The sequence below is a fragment of the Leptopilina boulardi genome, unplaced genomic scaffold (genome assembly GCF_019393585.1).
Source record: "Leptopilina boulardi isolate dan_hultmark-lab unplaced genomic scaffold, ZJU_Lbou_2.1 LbouV2_377, whole genome shotgun sequence".
NCBI classification, from domain to species: domain Eukaryota; kingdom Metazoa; phylum Arthropoda; class Insecta; order Hymenoptera; family Figitidae; genus Leptopilina; species Leptopilina boulardi.
In genome coordinates, this window is record NW_026137948.1 from 453,674 (window position 1) to 469,692 (window position 16,019).

Consider the following 16,019-nt stretch of genomic DNA (forward strand, 5'->3'; position numbering starts at 1 on the left):
TTGTGAAAAAATGTATTATTTCATCAAAAAAATTCATGTATTAATCAAAAATATTGGTAAAAAATCAATTGTTTTTATTTAAAATATTGTTGAAAAAAATAAACTGAAATATTAGAGAAAAAAATTTATTTTTTCCCCAAAAAAATTGATGTATTAATAAAAAATGTTGGTAACAAATTAATTTTTTTTATCTAAAATATTGTTGAAAAAAATAATTTTAAACTAAAATATTGGTGAAGAAAATTTATTATTTAATCAAAAAAATTGATGAAAATTTATACTTTTATCTAAAACATTGGGGACAAAAATGAATTTGTTTTGGAAAAATATTGTTGAAAAAATGTATTATTTAATAAAAAAATTAATTTTTGATAAAACAATTTTTTTCATGAATATTTCCTTTAAAAAATAATGTTTTTTCCGACAAATTTTGGAAAAAAAATTATTTTTTCTAACAAACGCACCGAAACTACATCATTTCATAGCTGTTGTAACGATATTCTCTATCTCTCTCTACAAATTTTCTATATTCCCGTCAAACATGTGCTCAACGGAAAATTCCATAGAGAAGACGCTACAAAAATGGCGTTGATTACACACTTTTCCGATTTATAAATTCCACGCTTCGAATTTATAAAAAAGACCCACGGTAATCCGTTTAGAGGTTCCTCCTCAGCGCCAGGTTAAAGATTACCCGGATCCCCGTTGACCGATTTGAAGTGTGAACTCTACCCGGCTAGCTCGACTTACCGCGAGTTCACACATTACACTAAGCGAAACATTTATTTTATTCTCAGGACGTGAGTTACACACACAGGTGAGAAAGAACGACACACTACACTGAATTTAATAAATAAAACACTACAATTAAAATAATTTTTATATAAATTATTTTTGAATTTATTAAATAACTCAATTATTTCACTCGAGAAATCCACACTACTAGGCGGTGAGATCAGCCGGCGAGAACAGGTTGGCGTCCATTTTCCATGCCATGCGGTCGGCCAATATTCTCCTGTTTTCTCTCGGTTCTTCCGTGTGAGCTCACAACAAGTATGCCCACTGATAGGAAGAACTGCTCACAAACCTTTTATCTTGTTTAATATTTTTCTGTAATCCATAACTGCGGTTTTGCCGATTAAAATAATTAAACAAATCGAACAGTACTTTTTATGTATTAATTGGTGAGAAGCCAAACTCGAACTGACTTGCAACAGCAGGATCGCCTGACCCAGTGACCTGCGCAATGCGCGTGGCCCCTGAGGGTTGACATCCTCGGTATACTTCTGTGTCAGATCACAATCAATATCGGATGTAATTATTAATTATATGAATAATTAATAATATAAGGTCCAAAAATGTGAAGATCTTCCTCATTGAAATCTTCTTTCTCACCCGACTGATCAAGTTTTATAAAATAACAAAAATAATAATCTGAGTAAATGTGGATTTCTCTATTCACTGAGCAATATAATATCGCTCCTTTTCAATAATAATTTGTACATATTTACTTTTACAAATTATTATAAACCAAATACATATAGTAAGATTTACAAATAAAAAAATACAATAAATATCTTTTATACAATAATAACCAATAAAGAAAAATATAAAGGTTGAGTCCGGGTTTGGCTATTATTTTTCTTACTTTTTATGAAAAACGCGGTATTTAATTAATATTAAAAATTCCATTAATAATTTAGTTTTCGGCGAAACCTCTGAAAACTGTTTTTAAACAGGGTGATTAAATTACCACGCTATAACTCCCCTGGGCCTAGCCGAAACCTATCTCCTGAATTTTTCAGAAATATGGTCAGATTCTTCCCTTTCACTAGGCATTTTTCAATTACTATATTTAAATATTAAACCAATTACTTTCTATTTTGATTAACTACTGGTCTGACAGGTAAGATGATTTGAAAAATCTCTTTTAATTATGATTTTACTCTTTAATCGGCAGTGTTCTGTCTACTATCGGTTCTGTATTTTATTTCAATTTCTTTTTAAGTAATATAAGTTATTAAACTTACCGATATATATATATATATATATATATCAAAAGTCACACAAAAAAATATATATGAAACATATCCCTTATCCGAGTACGGTACAGTCACAGCCTATTTACTTTTTGACTATTTCAAGGTACACGGTTTAAACCTGAGAGTTTCTTAAGGGAATAGAACTATTCTAAATAATCTCAATTGACATACAATTCTAGTTATATTGAAAACTTTACCTAGTCTCACTGTAATTCTCTCATAACTAACAGTCTTTGGTTTTAAAATATCATATTAAATGTAAAACAAAAATAATACTAAACATTTAACCAAATAACTGATAAACAAAAAAAACTAATTTCTAAATGAGAATAGAGAGAAAAAGAAAAATAAACTTTTATGAGCTCTAGGGAGAAAGAAAAATAAAAAAAAATCTAAAATGATAAGAAAAAATATACATGGGCCTTATTGGTCCCGATGTGAACAATCATTTTCGAGATGACCTCTATTGCGGCATCTGATACACCACAATAAGCTGGCTACTAGTCCGGTTAACCGTTGTAATTCCCAACGAACAAGGGCCTCCGTTCCAATTTGTTCGGCGAAGCTCCGAGCAATTTCACTAGCGGCTTCTAATTCGGTTCTTTCTCGTGCTTCTCTTTCTCTTCTCCTTGCTTCTTCTCTCTCATTCCAGAGAACATCTGCTTCTTCGATTTTCTTTTTATAAGCAGCTTCCTTAGCTGATTTCTCTTTATCTGTCTTGGCCTTAACTTCCCGACCAAGTTTGTGACCTTGTTCGGCTGCGGTCCTTTGCTCTCACCTTCGGCGTTCCAACTCCCTGACGTGTTTTGGGGGTCTATTGGATTCGGTCCTTAACCGGAATGCCCTCCAAGATTCGTCTTTCCTTCTATTGGGCCTGGATTGTTCCGAATGGGCGGGGTAGTCTTCCGAATCGGAATTCCGTGTCGATCTTGGAGCTGTGTTTCGGTTGGCTTCAGCACCTGCCAGTTCCCATGTTTGCTCAGCATATTGAACAATCGTAGTTTAAGGGTCGTGATTGATGTCGATGTATCCAATAATTTTCTTCTTCACGACTCTGTTCTCTTCTTTGGATCGTCGATTAAGAACTCTGATTCGGTCTAACCGTTGCTGAACCTTGTACGCGATTTGACCGTTTCCCTTGTCTGGGTTCGTCGTATTCTAGGAACAACTGTTCCACTCTCCTGGACAGATCTCTACGTCTATCGGCCTGATAACGCAGCTCTTCTTCTTCTTCTTCTTCTATAAATTAGAATAGGATTTCTTTCCATAATTTATGACACAATTTGAAAAAGCAGAGCATATTATCCCATTTTGCAAGCGATAGCGTAAGCGAAGCAGATAAAAAAAATAAGCATATAGCAGATAAATACATGTACAATTAAAATAAAACATTTTCTATTCTAAGGGACTTGGTTTTAAGGTGGTCTCCTACTCCCCCCTTCCCTAGGTTCTCTGTAGGGGATAAGTAATTTTACTGGGAACCAACCTAATATTCTACCACTTTCTGTTGCGATTTCGTAAACTGATAGTCCTAATACGCGTATTACGGTATGTGGTCCTTGGTTTTTCCCTCCGAAACTTCGGGTGATACCTTTTTGAGCCGATGACGTGATTAACTTTTTGCACATAACTCTGTGTCCTATTTTGAATGTCGCGTGTCGACGTCTTTGGCATAGTTTACTTTTTGACGATCGAAAGCGCTGTCCATTTGTAAAGATGTGAGATATTGCAATTCTCTAAGTTTTTCTATTCGCTCCATCCATTTTTCTTGGTTTTCGGGCATAGCATCTACCGGTTCCTCTACTCTATTGCGTAGGTTATTAAAGGGTGTCGGTTCTTTGGCAGTATTCATAAATGCTGGACTTACGCCCGTGCTTCCGTGTACTGCCGTGTTATACGCAAAACGCAAATTATTCAAATACTAGTTCCATTTCTTGTGATTTTTCGATACATACGCGGAAATCATTGTCTCAATCACTCGATTTACCCTTTCAACTGGATCTGACTGTGGGTGGTAAATCGGAGTAAAGGAATGTTTAATTCCGTAAGCCTCGGTTATACCTTTAAACGCTTGATTTACGTATTCAGTTCCGTTGTATGAAATCAATATTTGGGGCGCTCCTCAACGATTTAGAATCAAATCTTCAAAAGCTTTTATTATTGATTCCGCGTTCGATTTTCGCATTGGTGCTAACTCTATGTATCGCGTATATAAATCTTCGAAAATCACAAGGTATTCGTAACCTAGTGCACTTTTGGGCCATGGACCCATTACATCTGTCGCTACTACTTTCCAGGGCTTTTGGACTACACGTGTGCCGACCAATTCTTTTATGTCCCTATACATTCCTGGCCAGTAGTAATTTGTTGTCGCCCTTCGGTATGTCTTCTCGATACCGAGGTGACCTGCTTGGGGTTCGCAATGAATTTCATTGAACACTATCTGTCTTTGTTCTTCTGTTACTACTAATTTCCAAGCGTCTAAATCGTCAATTTCCGAATCTATCAATGGATTTGGGCGATATCGGTACAGTTTTCCGTCGGTAACTTTCCATCCGTGGAATTTCCTCGGGGTTTCCTCAACTTCCCTCATACGTTGGCAATACCAAGGGTCTTCGACTGGGGTCAAAGCAGCTATTGGTAGAGCCATCTCCTCTTCATACATTCTTGATAGTGCGTCTGGAACAAGGTGTTCTGAATCTTTCCGATACACTATGTCGAAATCGTATTCTAGGAGATCGAGCTCCCACCGAGCCAGCCGCCCGTCGGATTCTGCAATTTATGCAGCCAACGTAATGAGCTGTGGTCAGTGATGACAGAAAAGTGAAACCCCTCGAGGTAATGACGAAATTTCTTAATCGCACAAATTACCGCGAGACATTCCCTTTCGGTAACTGAGTATTTTCTTTCGGCTTCCGTGAGCGTTCGACTCGCATATGCTATTGCCCGATTTTTCCCGTCTTGTAGTTGAGTAAGAACTGCACCAATACCGAAATCACTTGCGTCGGTGTGTAGTTCAAACGGTAGCGTAAAGTCGGGGTACGTTAAAGTCGGCGCAGTCGTAATTAATTCTTTTAGTTGTTCGAACGCGTTTTGTTGGGATTCGTCCCATTGCCACGGAATGCCTGTTCTCCAAAGTCTGTTCCAGGGTTCAGCTAGTGTTGCTAATTGAAGGATAAAATGTCGGTACCACGATGCCATTCCGAGAAATCGTCTCAGTTGCTTAATTGTCTTTGGCTAAATATCGGGCGGTTGTTAGACCGAACTTGCTTTTTACAGGATTAATCGTAAGACCTGCTTCTTGTAAACGATCGATAACTAGCTTTAACCATTTCTTGTGATCCTCGAGAGACTATTTCACTATCACGATATCATCTAGGTATGCGTATACGTATGGTTCCATTTCCGGCCTAATAAGGGAGTCCTTTAGCCTTTGAAAAGTCGCTGGTGCTCCCGACAGGCCGAATGGTGGTCCCATACCTGGTACTGTAAATGCGGTATATTCTTTACTCTTTTCCTCTAAGGGAATCTGGTGATAACCCCATTTTAAATCTAGTGTCGTGATGTATTTCGCTACCGTGAGTTTTTCTAAAATCATATCCATCTTTGGTAATAGATAAGCATCGGTTTTCGCAACTCGGTTTAATTTACGGAAGTCTATACATAACCTATACGATCCGTCTGGTTTTCGGACCATTGCCACCGGACTAGACCAACCACTTTTGGACGGCTCGATGATACCTTCTGCTAACATTCTTATCGCGTCATCGTGCATTGCCTTTAAAACTTTAGGGGATACCCTGTAATACCGTTGTTTTATCGCGGGGTGATCTTGCACATCGATGACATGTTGTACGCGGTTGGTAGCTGGTAAATCATCGGGGACTAATCGAAGAAGAGAAGAAACAAATGTTTCTAAATCTTCTCATTCTTCGGCCAAAATTGTTCTAAGGCCGTTTACTTGGTCTGCTTCCGGGGAGACATTTTCACCATCTATACTAATAGCTTCTACACCCTCTTCAGTATAGTGCTGAACAGAGTCTGGGTAGTCGGACATATACCAAGCTCTTCGACTACCATCGTGTATCACGCCAAAGGTGTGGATAAAATCTACTCCTAAGAAAACTTGTTCATCCATTCCCGGGACTATCAACACCTTCATCATGCGGGACACACGATCGACTTCTATTGGGAGATAGCAGACAGCTCTTACTGGACGCACCGTTCCGTCGGCGGTCATGACTGTTTTTTGGTTGCTGGTTGCATTTCCGCTTTATACTTTTCGGCAATTGCTAAACCGATATCTCCTAATGCAGTACGTGAAGCACCATTATCTATTAGGGCTTGCACGTTGGGGGTATTGCCTATCCTAATATTCGTGAATACCCTCAAATTGAAACCTTTATACTCTGGCGGTGGTTCTTTTACTTCTAACCGCAGAGGTATCGACTCAGAATTTTCTTGTGGCGCGGTATTCGTTTTCAATTGGGCTAATATTGTTCGATTGCCCTTCCATGGGTACGCGCCGTTACATGCCTCAACTTGATCGTTGATTCGGACAGTTTGGTCAGCCTCATTTAAACGGGTGACTTTCCTGTTTTTCGACTTCCTATCAACTTTCTTTGTGGATTTCCGTGTACTATCTAGAATTTCGGGTACTGAAGAATCCACGGTTACTATAGTGTCTGGTGTTGAGGTCTGAGTTGTGTCTAAGGAGGGGGAAGCGACCTTTACTTCTCCTCCTTCTTTCGGTTTCCCGGACAATTTTCGCACGATTTTGTTTTAACCCCCTCTTTTCCGCAACGCTTACAATAATCATTTCGACTGGGTCTAGCGCATCCTGTTTGAAAATGACTTTTTTTCTTACAGTTAAAACAAATTACTTCATCGGGGTCAAAATTACAGTCGGTTTTCTTATTTGATTCCGATAAAGTAGGGGTTTTCTCTTTGTCTGATTTCTTATCTGACGGAGGGTACTTTTTCTTGTTCCATTTGGAACCTCCGCGAATCTGGTTGGACGAATGTTGATGGTTTTGTTAGTAGGACGTTTTACTACTCACCAACGCTGCTATCAACGCATCCATTGTTTTGGGCCAAAGATCGGTTTTATTTTCGGAACTCGCTTCCGTTCCGATATCCGTATTCCGTTTCGAAACTTTTGACGTTTCTGGTTCTATCGCCGCGATTGTGTTCTGTTTTGATTTTACCTTACCTTGCCCTCGAAATGCGTATTCCGGAATTAGCGATTTCTCTGGCGGTGGTGGAGGTAAATCGCCGTCTGTTATAGCGGTTACTTTTTCGTATTCGTCGGATAAATCTGCGAGTCCGTTATAATCATAAAACACGAATTTACTAATTGCCCTTCTGTAGCTTGGGCGAAGGTTGGCGTGGACTCTATCCATCTATGCTGTCATGTCTATATGTCTGGTTGACAGCTGGTAAAGTCCGTACATGCAGGTTAGGCTGTAGATTCTCTGGGACCTTATTTTCTAGAGAGAATCTGTTCGTCTAGCCGGTCCTGAAACCTGGAGTCGCCAAACCTTCTTCGGAAGTGTCTTTTACAATCTTCCCAGTTTGACCAACGTTGGCGGTTTTGTCGGTACTAGTGAGCCGCCATGTCTGTTAAAAGAAAAGGCATTGCTACGAGAAGCTCTTCGTCTGTCATAAACGATGTTTCTCTACCTTTCTCAACTCGCCACAAGAATTTGTCGATACTGGAATTTTTCTGTCCATCGAATTTTATTTTCCCGCTTTCGACAATACTTGTCACGTCTCTAGGTGGTCGATTCTGATTTCGCGTACTAGGAAGAAATCTTTGTCTCGCGTACCCGTCTATTGTTTGTTTCTCTTGTGAGGCTGAGGTCGGGTTCACGTAAGGAAACAAACTGGTCGGGGGGTACAATGGGTAATTTGGCCCATATTGCGCTTGAGAGTACCGGTCTATTTTCTGTTGGTACCCTTGTTGAAGGGGAAACCACCCCTCATTTCCACTCCAAGTCAAACCTGAAAACGATACGTTCGTGTTACCGTGAGTGACCGATTGAACCGTAGGTGGCGCTGACACGTTTGTTGAAAACCGCGGTTGTGTGTTTTCTACAGTCGGGTACAAATGTCCGTGAAATGTCGGGCATGTAGTCAATACTATCTGTGGATTCTGGTTTTGTACCATTGTTGTCAAGGCCTTAATTTGATTCTGTATTGCAAAAATTGATTCTCGTAACTCTTGAGTTTCGGTTTTTTCACTGTAGGCTAACTTTTGTTTTACCTCCTCCCCTTCTATTCTTATTCTCGTGTTTACATTTGGGAAGTGATAGTTTGGGAGTGGAAGAGTATTGTGAAAATTTTCTGGTCTAAAGTGTTGTTCAATGCCCTCGCCCAAGTAGCACGATATATCAACCAGATGTCACGGTGCTATCACTGAGGAATGTCACCGTGACATCAGGAAAATGTCAAAATGTCCGCCTTACGGTGATATCACACGGTGACATCCAGGTGATATCATGGTAACATCAAGGTGATATCACCATCATATCACGGTGATATCATGTTGATATTTTACAGGGACTTAAAATTTTTAATAATTTAAAACATAATAATAAATAAAAAAAATAATAAAAAAATAATAAAGAAAATAATAAAAATAATAAAAAAAAATAATAATTTTAAAAAAAATTTAAATCCCTGTAAAATATCAATATGATATCACGGTGATATCACCATGATATCACCGTGATATGACTGTGATATCACCTCGATGTCACCGTGTGACATCACCGTAAGGCGGACATTTTGACATTTTCCGCGATTGTAATTCTTCGTAAGAACCTGAGGTGTTACAACCGTGTAACCGCAATTGTTCTTGCATTTCCTCAAAAGCGCGAACTTTTGTTCTTAATTCGTCTATTAGACTGGTTCCCGTTTTACTTTGGGTTTCGGTTGTGTTCGCGGTTTCTTCTGATTCTATTTCCTCCCCAGATTTCTTTAATTCTGATTCAGGGTTTCCCTGATTAAGTGTGTGGGTAGATCTACTATCGTTTGACATTTTTATTGACAAAAACAACTCAAAGAAAATTTAACACAATTACAATTTTCGAGAAATTTCACTAAAATTCCTAAATTCTTGAAAATTTCCTTAAATTTCAATGTTCTAATTAAGGAGATTGTTATTAATTTTTCTAAACACAAAACAATTGTTTTTAACTATTGGTTAAATCACTATATACACTACAAAATTTAAAAAATTATAAAATTCTCTAAAATTTCCAAAAATTTCCGTAATTTTGGAATTTCCTTTTTCTGTTTTGAAATATTCATTTATTATTAAAGTCTGTTATTGGGATAATTTATGCATTCTGAGAAAAATTTCAATTTAAAATATTCAAAGTTTATTGGAATTACTACTTTTCTTAAATTTCCAATGTTTCCGGTAATTCTTCCACTGTTTCACAAATTTCTAGAGGGAAAAAAAGTTTTATTTTCATGAAACTTTAACAACTTTTCTTTATTAGATAAATTTCTGTCATTAAAGGTCGTTTTACCTAATATTGTCTAAAATTTAATAAATTACCGGAAAATTTCACGGAAATTTTCACTGCATTATTTTTCATGACACTCGATTTGCAAATTTTTCCATAGGCAAATTAAATTGTTACTGAATATTTTTAAAATTACCAAATTTTCCAGAAATTTCATAAATTTCCACACAATATTGGTAACTTTTCCAAAGTTTTCTATTAGTTACAAAAAAAAAACATTTTGAAAATTTATGGAGCTCGAGTATTGGTAATAGTTAAGAACTTCTCAAAATTTTATTTACTTGCACTCTTTAAAGGAGGAGGGCCCCTAAGGCCTATATTTCGCCCCCTTGGGATTTTAATTTAAATGGTTGAAAACTTTTTCTTATAGTAGAAAAAGTAATTTTTCATTGATTTTAGGTGAAACGGGGGTGTTTTTGTCAAATTAACCCTTAGATTTTGGAGGTTTTTTTCCAAAAGAGTGTCAAAAAAACATGCAAAAAACATTTTTTAAATGTTGAGCAATTGGCTTGAAAATCGTTGCTCGGGGGTTTTCGGGGTCGCTGATTACAAATCCGACGTTAATTTTTCAAAATTCAAAATGTCGGAACAAAAATGGCTGACACATTTTCAAAAAATTCATTGGATTTGCCTGAAACAAGTTACTCGGGGGTTTTCGTGGTCGCTGATTACGAATCCGATGTTAGTTTTTCAAAATTCAAAACGGTGGATCCAATATGGCGGACGACTTTTGAAAAAACTTAATATATTTGTCTGAAAATAATTACTCGGGGGTTTTCGGGGTCGCTGATTACGAATCAGAGGTCAGTTTTTCAAAATTCAAAATGGCGGATGCAACATGGCGGACAACTTTTGAAAAAACTTAATATATTCGTCTGAAGTAAGTTGTTTTAAGTGATTTTAAATATTTGTCGGCCATGTTGCATCCGCCATTTTGAATTTTGAAAAACTGACTCCAGATTCATTTTCATCGACCCCAAAAACCCCCGAGTAGAGAGTTTCAAGCAAATCCGAACGATTTTCTTAATAGTTGTCCGCCATATTGGATCTGCTATTTTGAATTTTGAAAAACTGACCTCTGATTCGTAATCAGCAACCCCAAAAACCCCGGAGGATAGTTTCAAGCAAATCCAAACGATTTTTAAAAAAAAATTCGGCCATATTGGATCCACCGTTTTGAATTTTGAAAAACTAACATCGGATTCGTAATCAGCGACCACGAAAACCCCCCGAGTAACTTGTTTCAGGCAAATACAATGAATTTTTTGAAAATGTGTCAGCCATTTTGGATCCGCCATTTTGAATTTTGAAAAACTAACGTCGGATTCGTAATCAGCGATCCCGAAAACCCCCGAGCAACGATTTTCAAGCCAATTGCTCAACATTTGAAAAATGTTTTTTGCATGTTTTTTTGACACTCTTTTGGAAAAAAACCTCCAAAATCTAAGGGTTAATTTGACAAAAACACCCCCGTTTCACCTAAAATCAATGAAAAATTACTTTTTCTACTATAAGAAAAAGTTTTCAACCATTTAAATTAAAATCCCAAGGGGGCGAAATATAGGCCTTAGGGGCCCTCCTCGGTGTTCTAAGTATTTAAAAAAAATCACTTTTTCTTATTTTTATAGAAAAAAAAATTCTTTATTATTGTCGCGATACTAATATTTTACTATATTCGCGAGAAATAGTAGGGGACACTGCTGGTATATTTTCAACATGCTGAAAATAAATGCATTTTTAAGCTACTACAAACATAATGAAAAAAAATTTCATTTCTATATATAAGCAATAAAGCAAGAAAAAATTTTTTTTCTTTTTCCCTCAAACCAGATAAATGTCAATCAAATAAATTTTAAATTTTTCTTTTAAGTAAAAAAAAATATTTGACTTTACTCACCAGTAGTGTAGATTCTCGATTTACACAAAAACAAATTTTCTTTTAATTAAATTTTTATTTCAGACTTTTCACTAATGAAATCCAATTAAAATTTTCTTTTCATAATTGAAAACACTGTGAGTCACTTCTCTTTCAGCTATGCTGATCCGCGAGTTGGTCGCCACTATTGTAACGATATTCTCTATCTCTCTCTACGAATTTCCTATATTCCCGTCGAACATGTGCTCAACGGAAAATTCCATAGAGAAGACGCTACAAAAATGGCGTTGATTACACACTTTTCCGATTTATAAATTCCACGCTTCGAATTTATAAAAAAGACCCAGTGACCTGCGCAATGCGTGTGGTCTCTAAGGGTTGACATCCTCGGTATACTTCTGTGTCAGATCACAATCAATATCGGATGTGATTATTAATTATGTGAATAATTAATAATATAAGGTCCAAAAATGTGAAGATCTTTCTCATTGAAATCTTCTTTCTCACCCGACTGATCAAGTTTTATAAAATAACAAAAATAATAATCTGAGCAAATGTGGATTTCTCTATTCACTGAGAAATATAATATCGCTCCTTCAATAATAATTTGTACATATTTACTTTTACAAATTATTATAAACCAAATACATATAGTAAGATTTACAAATAAAAAAATACAATAATTATCTCTTATACAATAATAACCAATAAAGAAAAATATAAAGGTTGAGTCCGGGTTTGGCTATTATTTTTCTTACTTTTTATGAAAAACGCGGTATTTAATTAACATTAAAAATTTTCTATTATTAATTAAGTTTTCGGCGAAACCTCTGAAAATTGTTTTTAAACGGGGTAATTTAATTACCACGTTACACTGTATAGCGGGAGAAAAGTATGTCTTTTTCGGCGAGCGGAAGGGAAAGTTACTTTCCCTCACGGTGTTGTTACTGATAGATAGAAATGAACAATTTAATTTTGTTTTATAATATAAATTGTTAATACTGACAGGTTATCAATTTACAAAAATTTATTTTGTAAACTTTCGACAAAATATTATTAAAGTTACATTAAAAAATTAATAATTGTGTTCAATGCTTCATTTAATATTTGAGGAGCCGGGAGAAACAACTCGCCGAGCTTATTCATTAGGAGAAAATATATATTTAATATTTTAATATTTATAAATATATATATATATATGGGACGTTCCACGTCAAACGGAACAGAGCTCTAGCCAAAAATTGGCTTGATAAAAAAATCGTTTAAGGTCTGAAAAAAGTTGTACACTCTTGTACTTTCGAAAGCAGATGGGCGATTTCAGAAATTCAATATGGCGGCGCCTCTAGATGTGATATAAGTCATCAATGTCACGATTCGACAAATACAAACATGAATAAAATTTCCAAAATTAATTAAATTGAATCAAAAAATACACTTTTAAGCATTTTTGTGGTCGCTGAATACGAATCTGAAGTCAGATTTTAAAAATTCAAAATGGCGGATCCAAAATGCTGGTCGATTTTTGTTAAAACTAAATATTTTTTCTCAAAACTGGTTACTCGGGGGTTTTTGGGGTCGCTGAATATGAATCTGCAGTCAGATTTTAAAAATTCAAAATGGCGGATCCAAAATGGTGGTCGATTTTTGTTATAACTCAATTTTTTTAAGAAACTGGTTACTCGGGGGTTTTTGGGGTCGCTGAATACGAATCTGAAGTCTGATTTTAAAAATTCAAAATAGCGGATCCAAAATGGTGGTCGATTTTCGTTAAAATTCAATTTTATCTTCGAAACTTGTTATTTGGGTGTTTTCGGTGTGGATGAATTAATTATAAAATTAGATTTTTTTGATTAAATATGTTATTCGGGTGTTTTAAAGGTCGCTTATTTTTAAAACAAAGGAGCACTTGTATATTTTTTAGCCAAGTGTCTTTGAAACCTTTTATGAATGATAGCATTGTAACTAACAGTGTATATTTTTTAGAGCTTTATGATTTTACCTATGTAAAAGAAAGATTTAAATATCAAAAGTCCTTACAAACACTTTACTACTCATTAATTTTACATATTATTTTTTTATTTTTCATATGCGCTTAGTTTTTTATTATTATTATTTTATTTACAACATATTCGCATTCAGCGACCCCAAAAACCCCCGAGTAACCAGTTTTGAGAAAAAATATTTAGTTTTAACAAAAATCGACCACCATTTTGGATCCGCCATTTTGAATTTTTAAAATCTGACTGCAGATTCATATTCAGCGACCCCAAAAACCCCCGAGTAACCAGTTTTGAGAAAAAATTGAGTTATAACAAAAATCGACCACCATTTTGGATCCGCCATTTTGAATTTTTAAAATCTGACTTCAGATTCGTATTCAGCGACCACAAAAATGCTTAAAAGTGTATTTTTTGATTCAATTTAATTAATTTTGGAAATTTTATTCATGTTTGTATTTGTCGAATCGTGACATTGATGACTTATATCACATCTAGAGGCGCCGCCATATTGAATTTCTGAAATCGCCCATCTGCTTTCGAAAGTACAAGAGTGTACAACTTTTTTCAGACCTTAAACGATTTTTTTTATCAAGCCAATTTTTGGCTAGAGCTTTGTTCCGTTTGACGTGGAACGTCCCATATATATATATATATGAGGCAAAATTCCTGAAATGTCCGAACAAAAAATTAAAAGTTCTCGAATTTAATCCATACTTTTCTAAAATGTTGTTATTGTTGGTGAAAGTCTAAAAATAAATTATTATTGAATTTAATAAAATAGTTTTTGAATTACAACGTTTTTAATTTTTGACTTTTGAAAAAAAAATATTTTTTCAATTTACAATATTTGTAAGTAGAATGCATAAAAGTTAACATATATATAATGATTTTTAAAGCTTTTTTGACGGGCTACACACTGTTGATAAATTTTTTTTTTTAAATAACATTTGACCTTGAAATTCAAGGTCAAAATGTTAATTTACGTTTATCTCAAAATCGGATTTTTTAAAATTATTTTTAACTATCTCAATAGAAAGCTTGACTAATTTCCTACAAAACATGTAATTTTCAGAGTGGGATCTTTTAAATTTTTTGAGATATTAATTAATTAATTAATTAATGTTTATAACAAATGAAATATTTTACAAACGAATAAAGTTACCGTAATTCTGAAGTTAGTAATTGAAAGTTAACGTAATTCCACATCCAACGAGCCCTATATGAAGTATTTTGGACAAGTAGATTGTTAATAAACAATTAGTTAACATTGAAATTGTTTATTAACAATCTACTTGTCCCAAATACTTCATATAGGGCTCGTTGGATGCGGAATTACCTTAACTTTCAATTGGTTAGTTTAGATTTACGATAACTTTATTTGTTTGTAAGATATTTAATTTTTTATTGTTATTTAACTAAAATTGAACAAAAATACTTCATAGAGGGCTTTTGGATGCTTGTTGTTAGTAAAAAATAAAATATTTTCCAAACAAATAAAGTTATGGTAATTCTGAACTTACCAATTGAAAGTTAAGGTAATTCCGCATCCAACGAGCCCTATATGAAGTATTTTGGACAAGTAGATTGTTAATAAACAATTGCAATGTGAACTAATTGTTTATTAACAATCTACTTATCCAAAATACTTCATACAGGGCTCGTTGGATGCGGAATTACGTTAAGTTTCAATTGCTAACTTCAGCATTACGGTAACGTTACTCGTTTGTAAAATATTTGATTTGTTATAAACATTAATTAATTACTTAATTAATATCTCAAAAACTTTAAAAGATCCCACTCTGAAAATTACATGTTTTGTAGGAAATTAGTCAAGCTTTCTATTGAGATAGTTAAAAATAATTTTAAAAAATCCGATTTTGAGATAAACGTAAATTAACATTTTGACCTTGAATTTCAAGGTCAAATGTTATTAAAAAAAAAATTTTTTATCAACAGCGTGTAGCCCGTCAAAAAAGCTTTAAAAATCATTATATATATGTTAACTTTTATGCATTCTACTTATAAATATTGTACATTGAAAAAAATTTTTTTTTTCAAAAGTCAAAAATTAAAAACGTTGTAATTCAAGAACTATTTTATTAAATTCAATAATAATTGATTTTTAGACTTTCACCAACAATAACAACATTTTAGAAAAGTATGGATTAAATTCGAAAACTTTTAATTTTTTGTTTGGACATTTCAGGAATTTTGCCTCATATATATATATATATATATATATATATATATATGAATCAATGAGTTCCGGGACCTTTATTAATGCCCTTCGTTAATTTCCAGGACTCACATTACATATATCGTTAAGTTCCAGGACTTAAGGAAATAGTATACTTTACATATAAACAAACGCCATTTAAAACTTGGAAGTCACTAATTTTTAATCATGATGTTTACGATTGAAAGCAACAGAAAATACTGCTATTAATACTGCATTAATAAATATAATCTGACACAAGCAATTCCAAATATATTCACATTTTATTTTGTTTCAAAATTTTTGGAAAAAAAATTTTTTTCATTGTAGATTTAATTTTGTATGGTAAAA

General features: G+C 34.5%; 1 protein-coding gene across 2 annotated transcripts in view; it reads left to right on the plus strand.

The window, feature by feature from the left end:
* The window catches only part of LOC127287893 (uncharacterized), a 157,979-nt gene that overhangs the window by 117,511 nt on the left and 24,449 nt on the right, over window positions 1–16,019 (plus strand). The gene's annotated exons all lie outside the window — the stretch shown is intronic.